This window comes from Octodon degus, unplaced genomic scaffold (genome assembly GCF_000260255.1).
Source record: "Octodon degus isolate 3935 unplaced genomic scaffold, OctDeg1.0 scaffold00133, whole genome shotgun sequence".
NCBI classification, from domain to species: domain Eukaryota; kingdom Metazoa; phylum Chordata; class Mammalia; order Rodentia; family Octodontidae; genus Octodon; species Octodon degus.
Window position 1 is genome coordinate 5,991,992 of NW_004524709.1, and position 17,965 is coordinate 6,009,956.

General features: G+C 40.0%; 1 protein-coding gene and 2 pseudogenes across 1 annotated transcript in view; 2 read left to right on the forward strand and 1 right to left on the reverse strand.

The window, feature by feature from the left end:
- The window catches only part of Wdr37 (WD repeat domain 37), an 89,457-nt gene extending 86,393 nt beyond the window's left edge, over window positions 1-3,064 (reverse strand). The window contains exon 1 of the mRNA XM_004641274.2: window positions 2,923-3,064. The gene's annotated coding sequence lies outside the window, so the exon portion shown is untranslated. The remainder of the gene's footprint in view (window positions 1-2,922) is intronic.
- A 3,674-nt stretch (window positions 3,065-6,738) lies between these two features.
- Window positions 6,739-7,109, forward strand: LOC105743551 (annotated as a pseudogene).
- A 7,190-nt stretch (window positions 7,110-14,299) lies between these two features.
- LOC111812642 lies at window positions 14,300-15,016 on the forward strand (annotated as a pseudogene).
- The last annotated feature ends 2,949 nt before the right edge of the window (window positions 15,017-17,965 follow it).

Genomic DNA, 17,965 nt, shown 5'->3' on the forward strand with positions numbered 1-17,965 from the left:
AAAAAAAAAAAAAAAAAAAAAGAAATAAAACCTAGTTGGTCATGCTGAATAATTCATTCTCTTTCTTTCTCTTCTGTATGTTATTAGGCATTAGCATAAGCTACTTGAACATTTTTCACTATTTAGTATTACGGGGTCTCACCTCTGTCTACGTCCCTACTTGTACCACCAGTTTGAATCACAGGAGTCTCATTACTGCTCCCTAAACAGCCTCCCTGACCTGACAAGGAGATAGCCTCATTCCTGAGTCATTGCTAGGTCTGCTCTGATGTCCTCTAAGCAAGAACAGATGTTTGTTCTTGCTGCCACCTAGCAGATAAGAGTCCTAGCTTCTCACCTAACCTCCTCAGATACTATGCCTGCAGAGAAGCAAGTGCCCTACCACTGAACTACATCATAGACCTTCTTTTTGTTTTTGTTTTTACTTTGAGATAAAATCTCACCACATTGCCCCAACAGACCATAACCCAGCAATCCTACTGCCTCTCTCACTTAAGTGAAACGACTCCACCTGGCTCTTGGCTTTTCTTCACAAAGTCAATTAGCAATCTTTTCCACAGATCAATTTCCAACTATACATATGCATTTCAATTACCTCCCCAAAACCTAGCACCAAGTGGAGATTTTTCATACTAGACTAATTCCACCTTTTAGTAACTTTCTAAACACTGTAAAGTCGTATCACAAAGATGAGTTCACAGTATCTATGCAAGACTGTGTCACTTACACTAAAAGATTACTCAGCTAATTGAAGTTCTGCCTCTTCCTATAACCTCCTCAGTTTCTGTTTGCCTACCAATCAGTATTCTTCCAAAATAAGTTCTGTATTTTCTTTTTGTTTTTCTGGCCTCTTTTCACTTTTTTTTTTCCTTTCCCATTGTTAGTCTTTCTAACCACAATTTTCCTATAGCTTTTTCTAACTTTTCTTTCATCTCTGCGTCCATATCTTAGCTCCTTCTCCCAGCAGTCTACACAGGGTCCATGACCACATCCGTCCTATCACATCAGAACCTCCATGCAGAGTATGGCCCTGACCAATGAACTAAGTATCTTAAAGCTACAGGCATGACTGGTCCTCATCTTAGACCATGTGTCAGTACTAGCATCAATCATAAAAATAATATAAGCTTAGGGTGGTTTTCTTAAGATCAGTATCATGGAAATAGGGGCAAGGAGGCTGCAAGGATTTTAAAAAGCAATACCGAAATGATGTAACATGGAATGTAAACTAGATAAAAAAAAATAAAAATAAAAATAAAAAAATAAAAAAGTTGCTCTAGGAAAATAAACATATTGGCAGATTTCCTTGAAGTTAAAAAACAACCACAAAGGATAGCTATGAACCTTTAAGATTTTAGTAAGATTTATCATGATGGCACTTGTAGGTGAATTCCTAGAGGCTGAAACAGCAAATACAACTTCTGTAAAGTATCAGGGAAAAGAATGATTTGTACAGGTTATCTCAGAAATCTATTATCAGCATTAACTTGTTAAAAATATTTGTTCATTGATAAGATACAGACATAGAATACAAGTTCATTGATTCTATAAATAACACTGAGCTGAGAGACATCACTAACTGGATAAACACCTCCACTCTTTTTTAAAGTTTTCAATAGCTAAGAGGAGGAATGCAAATCTAAAATTTAATATTTTTCCCTTGGAAAAATCAAAACAGAATACTTCAGTAAGAAAATCTTAATACCACCTCTGGGGGAAAGACCTTGGGATTCTGCTTCAGAGCAAGTGCAAGACAACAGTCTAACAAAAGTTATCCAAAGAGTAGTACTAGAAAAGGGTGAGAAAAGAGAAAGAAAACCTAACTACTAAGGATCTTCTCTCTAGTACTTTGCAAGAATGTCTGGCATCTGTTATACAACCTTCCTAACAACAAAACAAGACTAATACATACATATTTTAGAGGATAGAAAATAGATACTAAGAAAGTTATTTGTCCAAGATCATACTGTTGTAACATTAAAAAACATGGATGTGGCCAGTGTTCCACTAGCCTACCATCTCCTATGGGCAGTGTTAACTGCGAAGCAGTGTCCAAGTCAAGGGAATAACAGCACTCCACTTTGGTCAGATCACATTTATATTCTGTGTTCAAGTACAGGGAGCACATTTCAAAAGGAATTTGGAAACACTGAAATTTGATCAAGAAGTTTAACTAAAACAGTAAGGATGGTGGTGGTGGGGTGAGAGGCTCTTAAAGCTATCTTAATTATTTACAGGAATTCTTTCAAGGCCGTAGTTCATAAACCAATATACTGACTCTAAAGGAGAACTATTTGAATTAAGTGAAATTTCCTAGCAATTATCACTCATACATGCTCTGGTATCAGCATCAAAAAGGCATGGTCATGTATATACTGTAGGGTTTACGCTACATAAGACCTCTAAACCCTGGGTCAAGCATAAGATATTTCTGCTCCTAAGTGCGAAAGGTTTATTCATGCAGTTTTGTTTGGTGAACGGTCATATCACGTTGATACTGTATTACTCCAAAGAGCCGCTATCTTAAATTTAACGTTCATCTTCATAGGTGTCAGTGCACGAGTCTTCAGAAGGGGAACAAAAGCTGGGCGAGGGGTAACCTCTTCAGCCTGGGCTCCATCCACACTCACAGCACCTCTCACCTCCTACTTTGAAAACTGCAAGGCCCACGTCCCTCCCTGGGGTCAACCAAAGCCGGTCTCCCTCCACTCCACTCCTGGGACACAGAGGGCAAAGGGAGCCTGCGGGCCCAGCGCCAGACCCCTGGTCCAGCCGGTCCCTTCGTCCGCCCGGCCCTTCTGCTGCCCTGTCCTCGCGTCCGTCGGGTCCCCGCCTGTCCCCCGACCTCCTCCACCCAGACCCCTCTGCCAAGCATCCCAGAAGGACGAGGAGCCCGACCGCCGCGAAGATGGCGCCACTGACCTGTAACAGCTGCCGCACTCACCGAAGCCAGCCCGGGATGCACTAAGCCACGACACGGCCTCAGGACGCGGCGGCAAACGTGCAGGACAACGACAGATTCCGCTCTGACGCGACCCGGCGACCCCAACCTGGCGCACCCCCACTTCCGGCCCCTCCGGAAATCCCGCCCGGCCTCGCCCGCGCCCAGCGCCACGGAAGTCCCGCCCCCCGCAGCCGCCGGAAGTGCCTTGGGCCTCGCCCTCGGGTCGGCTACGGCACGCTTGGGGATGTCTTTTCTGGGCCTTGGCCACGGTTCGCTGCCGCCTCGCTCCCTCGCCTACCCGGCTGCTCCGACGGCGGCGCGGAGCGTGGACCGAGCGAGTGACCTGGGGAGGGCGGCGAGCACAGCGCTCCCTGGTGGCGCGGGAGCGTTAGCGCTCCTATGCCGAGCTCCGGGATCGCGCCGCGGACCCAGACCCTCTCGACCCCAAGACCTGCGCGTCCGCCCGAGAGCCGCACCTGAGCGGGCCGGACGCCTCCCCAGGGTCCCCGAGCGTCTGCAAGACGTGGAAGAGCGTGCGCGGACGCGCCTGCATCAGGTCTACTCACCGCAGCAGTGGCTCCGGCGGGGAGTCCACGGTCAGGCGGGTTTTAAGTCCATTCCTGAAAACTCGCTCAAACCTAAGAACAGGGAAAGAAAAAATAGTAATCCGTAAAAATGCTATGTCGGTCGAGTATACTGTTTAAGACTGTTAATCAGTTTCAAAGTCTTTCCAGTCCAAACCGCTTTAAAGGCTGGGTACGGCTCTGTGGGAATCTTGCTGTTTGGCTGCAGGAAAGCCTGATGGAGATAGAACTATTAATATTTCAGCTTATCTGCAGAAGATGACTCACCCGGTTTTCTTCTGAGATATTTGATCACCATTGGCTAAAAAGAGAAAACAGAATCAGCTGTTCGCTGCAAAAGGTGGGACATCAGCAGCTTTTTTTCTTAAATCTAGGTTGTCAGAAGTACATAATAAACTGGGACCATTACATAAACAACTGTATCTCGGCTTTGTAATCAGCTGCGCCTCGAAAGCCTACCTAGAGTAAATCAAAAACAAACCGTTTTTGTTCTATATGGGTCAACATTCTTGCATTTTCCTTTAAAAACAAAAGATTCAGATTTAAAAAGCAGAAATACGTTACACAAGAAAAAATAGAACAGTTGATGATTCAAATGACTAAAAATGTACAGTAAGAGGGAAGTTAATTCTACATTAAATATATTTTAGAAAACATGATTGAACCAATTCTATACGATGAAGAAAATGATGCTTCAAAATAATTTTGTTCAAACTTGGCGGCTGTGACATTCAAATAACAATTTTATTTAGCAGAAATATTGGACATGGCAGCAGAAAGCTTTGTAAACCACAATATAATATTTAACATTAAACTATATGATTATATTTTGCAATATAGCACCCATAGTTTCAATGACCTTTAAGATGCTGTAAATAAAAGTATTTTTTATTTGATATATTTGGGATCCCACAAGTCACTTAAAATTGAGTGCATTGTAAGATATCAAAAAGAGAAAGAATCAAGTCTTGAGGGCCATCAGTTTTATTTATTTTGAATATTTTTATAATCCACAAAATTATAAAATAGAAGTTATGATTCTACACTGAATTTTAATTAAGTGCAAGAATACTGAAATGACTTGTCAAAAGACAAGATAGTGTGCAGGAAAACAGATTAACATCTAAATGTCAAAGCCCATATTGTTGGGCTTAGGAGGTAGCTCGACAGTCTAAGTGCCTGCCTGGCAAGTACAAGGACCCAGATTCAACCCTACATGCCTTGCCAACCCCAGAGAGCTGAGGAGGCTGAAGCAGAAGTATTACTATGAGTCTGAGCTGCATAGTGAGACCCTGTACCAAATAAATAAGTTTAAAAAAAAAAATTTATTGTTTCCACAGTGTCTTAGTTTGATAGGGAAGCAATAACAAAATATAACAAACTAAATGGCTTAATCAGAAATTTACTGTATTACAGTTCTGGAGGTTAGAATTACAAGATCAAGGTGTTGAGCAGTCTTAATTGGAAGACGTCAGTCAGAACTAAGTTACTGACCTAAGTCTCCTGATGCTAATCGATGTAATCAGAAGTATACTAAAGAGTAAATGGCATCCAAATCCTTGAAGGGCATTTTTACATTTTTTGTATTGAGTGACCATCTTTAGTTTTTGAATACAGCTTATTACTTTGTATACTGTCCATGCAACAAAAGACTGACATTATAGCAAGCATGATCTTCAAATGTAAGTTTCCTTCAAGACTAGAAAAGTTCCTGATCTTTCATGAAGAAATTTACATTGTTTTTCCTACACCTAGATTTTTACAAAGTAGGGTAATTATCAGTGGATAAAATGTTAGATACCCCTACTTAGCAACCAAACGTATCAGTAAACTAACTCTGTGGTAGCTAAAAATACATATAAATGAAAAAGAAGGTACTGTGAATAACTTTATACTGGTCTGTAATCCACAGTTGATACCTTTCCTCTATCAAAACCACATAACTAACTTTAAAAGGTAAATAAAAAATAAACCACATAACTTAAGTAAAAATTAAGATGTGTACCAGCTCCTCATGGTGAATGTAACCATTATGGACTATAAACATGTACTAATAAAAATACAATTTTGGGGGGCCAGCCAAATAGCTCAGCAGATTAAAGCGCCTGCAAGTAAGCTCAGGGGCCAGGGTTCAATCCTGAGGTCGTGCCTTGCCAGCTCTACCCCCAGGTTGCTCTGAGACAGCAATTGAGACTGGATGTGGTGGCATGTGCCTGTAATCCCAGCTCTTGGGAGGCTGTAAACAGGTGGATCACTATGAGTCCAATCTAGTAGTGAGACCCTGAACACCCTGCAGACCCTTCCCTAAAATACAAAAATAAAAAGTAAAAAAATTTTAAAACAATACAGCCACGTATGACATACAAATTTATTAAAACTAGCAACAACCAGTTGAGATAGTAGTATGCCTGTTTTGAAAAGAAGCTTCAATTTGGTAAAATAGTTTAAGATCACAGAGTCAGAGACTAAGCTGAAACTCCAACTGCTCCAATTGCTAATATTAGCCATGTGGAAATAGGTGTATGTTTCTGGATAGTATACTTAGTCCTATATGCACTTAGTGTACTTCTTATGGATTCAGAATCCTGAATTTCTCCAAAGCAAGATTATCTGCAGAAAACATACTTTCACAATATATTTGATTTACTAACTTCAGTGCAAATGGAAACAGTGATAAGTGTTCTTAAAATTTACATTTTCCAAGTCATAAAATCTTCAAGAAAATATTAATAAAACTTTCCACAAATCATCCAAAAAGAAAAAGATTATCTGCAAAGAGCATGATTGAAATGCTAGTTGTCGCCAATTTTTTTTTTTTTTTTTCCTAGTATCAGGGATTGAACTCAGAACCCTGTACTTACCAGGCAGGCACTTATTCTACTGAGCTATCTCCCCGGCTGTCACTAATCTTGAGGGTACCATTTCGCTTAACAGAATCTTCCCAGGAATATTGGAATGAAAATACTGTGGTATATGAGCAAGTCCATAATGTTTGGTTACATCAGTTTATATTATCACAAAATCAAAGAGAAAGTAAGACCACCTGAAATGTAAGTAGAGGAAACAGCTCTTATCCCTTTTATTAAGGACTCTAGCTACTCATAAGGAGATTTTGAGTTGCTTACAGTTTAAAAAATTGCAACAAGCTCTTTGCAAGAGTATCTGGAAGTAATTTGCACCGAGCCGCTGGAAGTAACCGAGCCGCTGGCAGGTGCAGTAACTACAGTTTCAACTTCAACTCCACGATGTTTCCCTTGGCCAAAAACACATTAGGTCGTTTTCCAGTGCGAAGCATTCAACAAATGGTAACAAGGCAGAGCCACCAGAAACGTACACCTGATTTCCATGACAAATATGGTAATGCTATATTAGTTGGTGGGGCCACATTCTGTATTGCTGCATGGACCTACACAGCAACACAGATTGGAATAGAATGGAACCGTTCCCCTGTTGGCAGAGTCACCCCCAAGGGATGGAGAGATCAGGAATCATGCCAGCTGATATGATACAGCTAAATTATTTCTAAATGAAATCATAATTGATGCCAAGTAAAAGTGCTGTGTATCCATTAAAATATAGCCTACTGAAGAAATAAAGTACAATTGAAACCTTCAAAAAAAATTGCAACAAATGTAGTTTAATGAGATAACTGGCTTTTATTAAACGTACATACCCAGACCTCAAGGAATTGATAAATTCTGAAAAACTAACAATATGAAGCAACATAAGGTCTATTAATCATATTAGCTGTATTTATACCTTAGGAAGGAAAAAACAGTTCTTTCTATTTGTAATAGTTGAGTAATGCACCAAAGAAAAGTTCAACTGAACTTGGGAGGCTAAATAAAATATATTAACTGATAGAGAAATGGATGAAGAGGTACTCTTTATACATTTTAGACAGATACAAAAAAATAAAGACAAAGGAGATGAATAAAATTGTTACTATAAGCAAGCTGCTCCAACTAGTGTGCAGAGGATGAGTTCCAGAGAATAGTGAAGAGTCTAGAACACTAGGCCTTTTCTTTTCCAATTTTTAATTTTTATCAGTACATACTTGAAGTGCCTATGTTCACATTCCTCTTGGGAAGTTGGTACATGTACATCACATCTTCATTCTTTTTTTTCATCTGCTTCCTCTCTTCCCTCCCTCAACCTCCATCTCTTGGTCCCCTTCCCACTTGTAAAAGATCTATATTGTATTATCTTTTATTTTGCTGTTTATATTTTAGGTTCATATAAAAGAAATCATGCAACAGTTAAACTTATGTGTCAATTTCACTTAACACTTTGAGTGCATCCTTTTTCTTAAAAATGACTCATGTTTATCTTTATGACAGTAGTATTCCATTATGTACGAATACATTTTCTTTATCCATTCATCTATTGATGTACATATACAAATTCCATTCAACCCAGCTTCCTCCGCTATAAAGCTTCCTGAAAGGTATTACAGTGGTAGATGCATAGCCATGTTTGTAGCAGCACAATCAATAAGAGCGAAGTCTTGGAACCAGGCCTTTAAAGTCCAACCACTTGGGGCTGGAGATTTAGCTCAGCAGTAAAAGGCTTGCATAGCAAGCTCAAAGCTCTGGGCTCAGTCCTCAGCACAAAAGCAAAAAATAAACCTCCCCTGAAGAACAATTCAATTATGGGCTAGGGAAGTAGCTGGGTGGTCTAACTGCCTAGCAAGCACAAGGGTCTGAGTTCTATCCCTGGTACCACATGCCATACCAGCCCTGCACTGTGCCGGCCACTGAAACCAAACAAGGTGGTGCACATCTGTATCCCAGCTCTGGGGAGACTGAAACAGGAGGATCACCGAGTCTTGAGTTGTGTTTGAATAATCTTTAAAAAAAAAAAAAAAAAAGATAATTCAACTGACATCCAACCACTCGGTTTTGACCAAATAGTTACTGAGCTGAGTTTTTTCTGCACTCCTAAGAATGGAAGCAGAGGGCCAGCAGTAAAGCTCAGCAGACTAAGCACTTGCTTAGATAAGCACAGGCATCAGGGTTCAATCCCTGGTTCCACATGCTATGTTGGCCCTGCCCCCAGGTGATGTAGTCCAGGCATGGTGGCACAAGCCTGTAATCCCAGCACTAGGGAGGCAGAAATCAGGAGGATCACTACAAGTCTGAGCTGTGTAGTGAGACCCGGCACAAAAAAAGAAAAAGAAAAAGAATGGAAGTCTATAGAAGCTGCAATAGGCAAAAGCAGGATTTTGCTCCAGATAGGTTCTCTCACTTCCTGTGGGCTCTTCTTTTCCTAGTCTTTGGTTCCTTAGTAAGGCATGCTCTGCCCTTTCTAGACCTGGTCCACACCCTCTTGTATCTACTCTTTCAGTTACAACTACAGTTTACATGCTCTTTAGATGCAAATCTCTACTTCAAGTTAGTACTACTCTCCCAACACCTACTTGTGTAATCAGATTACTTCAGTTTACAAAGGTGGTTGAGCATAAGGCTGGATCCACAGACTGGTTTGAGTAAGATCTCTGAGATTTTGTTTTGTTTTGTTTTGTGGTGTTGTTACTGTTGTTGCTGAGATCTCGGAGATTTAAATACTGAAATATGCTGCTTCCTGGCTGTGTGACCTGGACCAAGCTGTTTAACTTCCCTGTGCTCATTAGTAAATGGAGGATAAGTATTCTATACATCTTTCACAATTGGTTGTATTAATTCAATTAATATGCTACATGTTTTTAACAGTACTTGACTCTGGCTAAATATTTGAATGATACTCAGATCACCATTGGGTATGTGTCAAGGCTTTTGTGCATGGAAGTGACAGAAACAACTCAGACTAGGTCGACTAAGACAGGATTTCATCCTTAAAACCAAACTGTGAGAAGGACAAGAGTGCAAGCGACGCCAAAGACAAACTGAAACCAAGGACTCTCCATCTGCATGTTTTGCTCCTTTCTGCCTGCTCAGATCTTTTGAGGACCAGCTTCGTTCGTAGGCAAGTGATAGATTTCCAGCAGTTGCCAAGATCACATACTAAATTGATCACATGCCTCACTAAAGGGGAATTGATCCTTTTTCCATTGCTTCGGTTTTAAAATGCGAGAGTGGTGCTCACGGCCACATCCTGTACTGCACCATGCAACTCCCGAGAGCTGCGGCACCATGTGGCACAGGCTGAAATCCAGAGCATGACTGTGGCCTGGACAGCAGGGCAAGACCTGGCAGCCGGAGCACACCCTGAAGACCCCTCGACAACCATAGCACCTATTTCACCCCCTACCCCACTCCTGCCCAGAAACTCCAGCAATAAAAACAACTACTCAGAGAAGAAGCAAAGCCAACTCTCCACCCCAAGGAAGGCCATAGGCATCTGGAGGAGCAACGCTGTTCCCGCAGCAGCAGCATTGGCATGGCCTTGCCTAAGGATATGTATGACTTGCCTGACTTCTAAGCTAACCAGGCCATGCCTGGGCTGATCATAGCCAGTGTGGCCTTAGGGAACTAAAGGTCAGCTGCTTCCATTACCTGGTTGATAAAGAAAGTAGATGGCAGAATTGATGGCTGTTGGGGATAGCAACTTCTCAGACAGTGATACAGAAGGACTGAAGGAGTCTTCTGAAATAAAAGTGAACCTAACAGATTGGAGAACATAAAACTGAAAAGTTTCGGGGACCTGCCCAGCAGCTCAGTTGTTTAAGTGCCTGCTTAAACAAAGCCCTGAAGCTCAAGCTTCTGGGGTTCCAAACCAGAGAGTCACTGCAAACGAGAAATGCCCTAAAGGCATTTCGAGCTTCAAAAAAAAAAAAAAAAACCTTCTACCATTTTATGGGGGCCTGGCCTTAGCTCAGTTGTTTAAGTGGCTGCTTCCACAAAGCTGTCAGCCTCAGGTTGCTGTAGTTCGATCCCCACAACACTCCAGCCAGCCAAACCACCCCTTAGGGCATTTAGAGCAAAAAAAAAAAAAACCTTATTCCAAAACTGAAAAGTTTGGAGCTCAGTGTTATAGGACTGCTGCCTATATTTTAGGCAACAGCTGCTCCCAAAATTTACAAGTCAAATAAAGATCTTGCTCATGAAACACCTAGGCAAAAGACAAATGCAAGAACTTAAAAGACCCAACCCTTTCACTGGAAGCCATGCCAGTATAAAGCAGAATCTGAAGAACGGTTTGTGTGTCACATCAGAGCTCACAGTGCCAAGTAGTTTTTGATGGAAGAAAATGCAGAGAAGCAGGCTGAGCCAGAGAGTCTGGCTCTTCTGCTGCTGAAGAGGGAGATTTCTCCAAGGGCCCCATCCACTGTGACCGCTGTGGCTATACCTCCAGTGTTACAGTCTTTATACTGCTCACTGAAGCACCACAGAAGCGCCAAATGAGCAAGTCTACAAGTGCAGCATTTGCACACACATGCACCTGCTGGCAAGTATCACTGGAGGAAACGCCTAAGAAACCACTTCCCAAGGAAAGTGTACACATGTGGCAAGTGCAGCTACTTTACAAACAAAAAAATACTGTCCAGCATGTTCAGACTCCACACCCGTATAAATGTGAACTTTGTCCTTACTCAAGTTCTCAGAAGATTCATCTAGCTAAACATATGAGTACTGGTTCCGTAGGGTACAGGCATCATTAGTAGTATGTAATCTAGATGGCTAAGAAGCCATTTAAATGCGATCAGTGTCATTATGTGGCCTCTAATCAGCACCAGCTAACTCCATACAGGACAGTTTCACAAAGGTCCTAAATCTCTTAGTTGACCTCACTGTGACTACAAAACAACTTATAGAAAGAAACAGCTTCAGAAAATTTATACAGGATAAGTTAAATTGCATTCTCTTAACCAATATGAATATATGTCTATAAGCATAGTTATGTTGAATAAAAGTTTTAAGCAGCTAGAGATAGATATAAATACAGATACAGATATAGATATATATGCCTGTGCTCATGCATCCTTATGATCTAAACAGCCTGGGCTCATCCATCCTTATGATCAATGGAACTTGAGTCTCACTAAAAATCATATTAATAAATGTTGGTAAGGAGCTGACAGATAAGGAAACCCTTACACACTGTTGTTGAGAACATTAGTATAGTACTATAGAAATCAATATGGTGGGTACTCAACGAACTAAAAATAAAGCTATCATGTGACCTAACAATACTATTACATGGTATATTACCAAAAGAAAGTCAGCATACTATAGAGATACCTGCATTCCCATATTTATCGCAACCCAAATAACAATAGCTAAACTATGGAATCAACCTAGATCCCTACCAGCAGATGAATGGAGAAGGAAAATGTGTCTATACATGATGGAGTATTATTAAGCTATGACACAGGATAGACACTCCTGCCTCACATACCAATTGGAACTGGAGACCATTATGTTAAATGAAATTATCCAGCCTAAATACATACGTATATATATATTTTTTCTCTCATATGTGAAGTCTAAAAGAGAGGGAGAGTATATGGTGAGATTTTTGGACTTATGTGTAAACATAAGAAGTATATAATTCTTTATGCCTATTTTTAAAATATATTCTAATTTTTAAATGTTTTTTTATCATATTCTGTAGGGACTTAAAGTTCAACCTATCAATACTTGATGAAAAATACCTGTTCCATATTATGCCTAAGATGTTTGATATGCAGACAGATAGTGAGGTTAAGCTTAACAGCCTAAGTTGTATGGTAATAACAATAAGCTTCTCTTCTGGATGGTTAGCAACCTAAGTTTGCAGACCAAAATTAGATGAAAAGGAGGACTGCAAGGAAAGCCAACATTTTGGCCCTAGTCTTCCAAGGTCAATTAAGACTCAGGACATATGAGAACTTGTACTGTAACGTCGTGTAACTCGGCAGTGTCCCAAATTTTCTGATCAAGGAGATTATGGGGTCAAAGAGGAAAGTGATAGATGATGTAGAGTGTGCCTAAGGAGAGTCACATGAAGAGAAAACATTCTCTCAGGCTTTCACAGAGAGCACATTGGCCAAGCAATGGTCGTGACTCATCCACATGGCTGACACTGACAAGCAATCTGAGGTACAGGATCTCAGGATAAATCCTGAGGGGATTTCACTGACCTTATCAGCCCCAAAAGCTACAACTCTTGTTGCATAGGTCCTGCTTTACCTTGGTCTTAACCACCCAGCAGAAAAGTATAAAAATGAAATATAAGAAGTAAAGCCATGCTATTATGTTCAGCTGTAGGGAACTCAGGTCAACAATTTCTGACATTGCCACTGAAGCGGAAGACCCAATACTAATATGGACTACTGAACTCTTTTAGATTATTTTGCTGAGTTAACATACCTATAATATTCAAATAACGGAACTTAACCAAAAAAGGGTATACAGATGAATGTCCGTTTTGTATCTGTGTATTCAAAGTGGTTAGGATAGATATATAGTTACATTCTCTTAATGAATAGAGGGATTTGTTCTAATGGTGTTTGTAGATAGGATATCATGTCCGCATCTTGTACAGCAATTAACCACTGGGAGGAATGTATGCAATGTGTTAATTATTGAAACTGTCCTACTAATTTGATTTGAAACTATCTCATTGCTATTTATTTATCAATAAAATTATGGGAAAAATAATAAAAAAATAAATGAGAGGGAGAGAAAGATGGTAGAAATGAGAACAGGGACTATTAGAAAAAAGAAAGTGAAAAGGAGAGAGTGAAAAGAGTAGGGAACAAGGGCAGGATGACAATCATAAAAGTGTGTTACATTCATGTATGTACAAATATGTGAAAATCCCATTAATCTGTGTAACTAATATCACAAAAAATTATAAATCATGTTGACAAAGAAATATTGCCCATAGAAAGGAAAGCCTCTCTGAAAGAGAATAAGGCTATACATGTTGTATAAAATGTCCCCATTATAATGCAAATTGCCCCAGGAACTACAAATAAAGCATATTCTCAACTGTATTATATACCTTCTCCATCACAGTCCTATGGGCTCCAGTCTCAGCACATGACATTTTTATGAAGCCATTCATTTCTCATTATCCTAGACCCACTGTATCCCTAAGACTTCAAGGTAGCTTATCTTGTCAATCTAAGACACATTTCTTCATGTCTCTAAATTAGGGAATATCTAAGCATTGTAGCTCATTATGTTTTGATATTTATCTAGATAAGTCTCCTTGAAAGTATCTATCATTTCTTTTATTTCTTTATCCTGATGCATGACTTAATGGAAATATGAACTTTGTTGAAAGGATAAACTAATGAATGAAGGATAAAAAGACCAGGCACAGCCCATGGTGACAAGCAAAGGGCACATGAGGACAGCCCTGGAAGCAGCAGCTGAGTGGACCAGCAGAAGTGCTGATCCCCAAGGAACTGCCGAGTTCTGGGCAGTGGCCAGGAGGTTTGGGGAAGCCAGGCCCTCTCTTCAAGAACATATCTGGGAGCATACCCAGCCCACAGTGTGGAAGCAACTTCAGGTAAGTCAGCTCATCAAAACAGTGTGAAGGAGCTGAGGAGATAGCTCGGCGGTCTAAGCACCTGCCTGACAAACACAAGGACCCGGATTTGATCCCCAGTACTGCATGCCTTGCTGGCCCCGAAAGCCTGGGTGCACCCTGCCAGCCACCAAAACCCGTCATGGTGGCACACTGGGTAATCCCAGCACTGGGGAGGCTGAGATAGGAGGATCACTTCAAGTCAGAGCTGGGCAAGGAGACCTTGTACCAAATAAGTAAAAGATTAAAACTTTTTTTTTTAAGTGTGAAGAAGAGAAAATAGCCTTTTAAGGAAATTGGCCCACAAAAAAAGATGGCCTTCTTGGACAATCTATCATTCTAACTCATATTTGACAATCACTGGTGACCATTGATGAGTAAAAGTGTATAAGATGTTTCTCATTAAGTATGATGTTGGCCTAGAGAAGATTTAACCTCCCTTCAATGCTTGGAGATGATCAGAAATCCAGGGAACAAGTTTTGAGACTCAGGACTATGTCATCCAGTCAATTACCATACTTCACGCTGGCACTTTGGTATTAGAAGACAAACTACTTAATGATTACAGAAACTCTAAAAAGAGAGATAAAACCAAACAAGATGTGAAAATATTCTGTGGAAATAAAGAAATTTTAAGCATTTCAGCACTGCAGTTATAATTGCTGTTTGAAGGGAAAAAAATCCCTCTAAGGAAAACCTCTAGGTTCTGGAAAGCAGTCTGCGTTATCTGTATGCCTAGAGCATTGTTTTTAGCAGCTGAATAATCTCTTCAATGAGTATTCTAAGTTTGCTGGCAAGGATACTGTAAGTACAGCCAAGAAGATCAATGTCCACTTCCCCCTGTACTCAAGCCAGGAGAGAATGATGCCAATGACCATGGTGATGATGGCCAGCACCAGAGTGCAGGACCTTATTGGGCTCTTCGGCAATATACAAGCTAAGTATGGGAGCCAAAGGGCAAACACAGTATCACTGACTGTATATTGCCAAGAATGGTGGAGAAGGGATCACCGATGCTCCCCCACCATAGCCAGATTCCAGTAAGTGCATTCGTAAGTTTGGTGTCCATTCAGGCCACGGTTAAAAGTATTCATTTCCTAGTTTGACATCCAAATAATTGTTCCTTATTTAAAGAGCATAGCATACAGTACCAGGGATTAAATTCAAAACCTTGGGCTTGCCAGGAAGGTGCTTATGCTGTCAAGCTATTTCTCCAGTCCTCCATAAACTATTTTACAATTGTTTAAAATAAATGACTTTACACACACACACACACACACACACACACACATGCAAAAAAAAAAAAAACAGCATGATTAAACTTTAAGAATATCAATGGCAGCAACAATAGTGAAAAACAAAATTTCATTGGTCATTTTCTGTAGGAACATAATTATAAAAATGACACCAAAGATGTCCTTCTTGAATCCCTGGAGTCTATAAATGTATCAAATACTTTAATGATTATCTTTTTTTAAATTTTTTCCATAATTTTATTGAGAAACAAATAGCAATGAGAGAGTTTCAAACCAAATTGGTAGGACAGTTTCAATAATTAACACATTGCATATATTCTTCCTAATGGTTATTTGCTGTACAAGATGCAGACATGATATACTGTTTACAAACACTATTAGAGCAAATCCCTCTATTCTTTAATGATTATCTTATATAACAGTGTTGGCCTTAAGGTAAGTTTTTGTCCCAAGAGGGCCCTCTAATCACATGAGCTTTTAAAAACAGAAGTGATCCTCAGGGGACAGCAAAAGAAGTCTCCTGGAAGCCTGACCATATTTGTATACCACTGTGAGTTTGAAGACAGAGGAAACTAAATGAAAAGAAATTCAGGTGACCCTGAAGAGTTAAGAGGCCCCCAGCTAACAACAAGCAAAGGGGACCTCAATAGCACAAGCTCAAGATACCAAATCCTGCCAACAACTCAAATGATCTTGGGACAGATCTTTTGATGGCCTAGTCTCCAGATAAATATTCAACCAGGCCAGAACCTTGACTTTAACCTTGTGAGGCTCTAAACCAAGAGCCCACTCCAGCTCACCTGACCTCTGATCTTCAGACCTGTGATATAATAAGCAAATGTTGCTCAAAACACTGAAATGTGATAATCTGTCATGTAGCAATAGAAAGCCAGTATACTTGTGGTGTGCAGAAACTTTTCAAAAATATGTGATCCCAACAGAGTAAAAAGAAAACCCATGAATTGGGAAAAAAATTATAGCAGACTGTTCTTCAGGCAAAGGACTCCTATCTAGATCATATAAAGAATTTAAAAAAAAAAAAATCAGACTCCAAAATTCAAAAACCCAATCCAGGGCTGAACAAATAGCTCAGTGTATTAAAGCACCTGCAAGCAGGCTCAGAGGCCTAGGGTTTGATCCCCAGGCCTGCAATGCCAGCCCCACCCCCAGGTGTGCTGAGACTACAATTGAGACTGGGTATGGTAGTGCATGCCTGTAATCCCAGCTCTTGGGAGGCTGTAAACAGGTGGATCACTATGAGTCCAATCTAGTAGTGAGACACTGAACACCCTGTAGACCCTTCCCTAAAACAAACAAAAAAAAAAAGACCCAATCCAAAAATGGGCATCTAAGATGAATATACACTTCACAAATGAAGAGATACAAATGGCAAATATACCAAAAGAAAAAGTTCAGCATCATTGATCATTCAAGAGATGCAAAGTAAAACAACACTGAGGTATCATTTTACACCAGAAAGAATGGCTATCATCAAGAAGTAAACTAATAAATGCTAGAGAGGCTGTGGGGGAAAGGAACCCTTCTCCACTGTTGATGAGAGTGCAGGCTGGTACAACCATTATGCAAATCAGTGTGGAGATTCCTCAAAAAGCTAGTATTGGAGATCCCATTCAAGCCAGCTATTTTCCTGCTATATATTTTTCCAAAAGAACTAAAATCATCATACCACAATGAGGTATGCACCCCCATGTTTACAGCACCACAATTTGTCATAGCTAAATCTTAGAAACAACCCAAATGCCCATCAACTCAGGAATGGATAAAAAGATGGTATTTTTACACAATTATTCAGCTATAGAAAAAGAAAAATTCAAGGATTTTATAGATAAATGGATGCAGCCAGAGACTATATTGATAAATCAGATCCACATGTGCAAGCATCATATTATCTCCCTATTGTGAAAATCTGGAAGAGTAATTAAAATCTAAAAGGTACAATACATACTGTGAAAGGAAAATAATTTGAGAAGGAAAAACTTCCCAAATGAGAAAAGGGACAAATAGAAGAAATGAAAATGATATATTTAGGTATATATGCAAAATAGTTTGGATAACTGTACTGTTGATTTCTGCTGATCTCTTGAAAGGAGAGTTGTTGTTGTTGTTGTGGTACCAGGGATTGAACTCAGGACCTTGCGCTTGCTAAGCATGTGCTTATTCTACTGCACTGGCTCCCTGGCCCGAGTGTTAGTATTTAAATTCTTTTCTCATGAATTTCTTTTATTTATTTATTTTTAATATATTTGGTACAGGGACTATAGGGGCTCTCTATGTAAATCAGACTCATAGTGATCTACAAATTTTCAGCCTCCCAAGCACTCAGATTACAGGCGCATTAGCATGCCCAGTCTCAATTGCTGTCTGGTGGGGGCGGGAGGGAACACTGGCATGGCACGCCAGGATTGCCGGGTTCCAATCCCCACTGTTGTGCTCTTCCTAAACAGGAGCTTTAGTCTGGTGAGCTACCTGGCCGGCTCTTCTTTTGAATTTCTTATAACTTTTTTGTTATTTTGTTTTGTTTTTTCTTTAAATGAATCATACATGTTTATATCTGGTAGCCTGAGCAACTAATTTGAAGATAGCATCATGTAATACAGCAACCAATGTTGAACTCCTATTACTTTGTTTAGTAAAATTTTGTATCTTTTCTAATGCTGGTTTTTTTTTCCTATCACTATTTTGTATTTCTTTTTTTTTTTTTT